This window comes from Sinocyclocheilus rhinocerous, unplaced genomic scaffold (assembly GCF_001515625.1).
Source record: "Sinocyclocheilus rhinocerous isolate Xijiao unplaced genomic scaffold, SAMN03320098_v1.1 scaffold2447, whole genome shotgun sequence".
Lineage (NCBI taxonomy): Eukaryota > Metazoa > Chordata > Actinopteri > Cypriniformes > Cyprinidae > Sinocyclocheilus > Sinocyclocheilus rhinocerous.
The window spans coordinates 56,009-56,319 of NW_015624601.1; the positions used below are offsets into that span (position 1 = coordinate 56,009).

At 36.3% G+C, this 311-nt stretch overlaps 1 protein-coding gene across 1 annotated transcript in view; it reads left to right on the forward strand.

Moving 5' to 3' along the window:
- The window catches only part of exosc2 (exosome component 2), a 6,147-nt gene that overhangs the window by 4,254 nt on the left and 1,582 nt on the right, over positions 1–311 (forward strand). The window lies entirely within an intron of this gene.

Here is a 311-nt window from a genome sequence, read left to right on the forward strand (position 1 = left end):
AAAGAATATCTCTTTGGATTTGAGACTTTAGTGTTTGCAACTTTACAGATCTTCTTTATGCACCAAGAGCTTGTAACACTCCAAAGAGAAAGGAAAAATTTAAATTGCATCATATGACCCCTTTAAAAAAACAAAAACTAAAAAAGGACAAAATCACACTACAAAAATACTGAAACTTATGCCGGGTTCAGACTACACGATATTTTTGTCGGTCACGATAGTCACTGTGTCAGATTACACGATTTTGACTCCTAAAATCTTGTCGTGTCGTGGACAAGAAACATGTCAGACTACACGTTGCTTCCCGACCA